The 388-nt window shown below is 69.8% G+C and overlaps 1 protein-coding gene across 1 annotated transcript in view; it reads right to left on the bottom strand.

Annotated features, from left to right (window-relative positions):
- Nucleotides 1–388, bottom strand: part of CTNNA2 (catenin alpha 2) — a gene marked incomplete at its 3' end in the record, with an annotated part of 719,772 nt that overhangs the window by 255,278 nt on the left and 464,106 nt on the right. The gene's annotated exons all lie outside the window — the stretch shown is intronic.

Below are 388 nucleotides of genomic sequence, written 5' to 3'. Positions count from 1 at the left end.
AGCTTCATCAGAGAACAGATATTTCTTCCCTGCTTCTCCCTAAAACGTCGGTTGGGTGCCCACCCCCTTTTCCCCTCTTCCCATTTGCCCGCCGCCGTGTGTCTGCGAGGGAGCCAGGGCGCGGGCAGGCGATCGTGAGCGGCTTACGACGACACGCAGCGAGCGCCGGGCGCCTCTGCAGGCTGGGGCGACGCACTGCTCGGGCGGGGAGGCGGCAGAGGGGCGGCGCGCCTGCTGCCTCCGCTCTCGCTCGCTCTCTCTCTCTCGGCGCCTTCTCACGAGCCCGGCGGACCGGCGGTGATAGAGCCGGGAACTGCAGCCGGCCCGGTCGGCGAGAGGGACGGTCATGCTGCCGCCGCGGCCGCCACCTCGGTGGAGTAACACGCGG

The sequence above is a fragment of the Gekko japonicus genome, unplaced genomic scaffold, assembly GCF_001447785.1.
Source record: "Gekko japonicus isolate JY-2015 unplaced genomic scaffold, Gekko_japonicus_V1.1 scaffold570, whole genome shotgun sequence".
NCBI classification, from domain to species: Eukaryota; Metazoa; Chordata; class Lepidosauria; order Squamata; family Gekkonidae; genus Gekko; species Gekko japonicus.
This window is presented reverse-complemented; position numbering and strand designations above follow the sequence as displayed.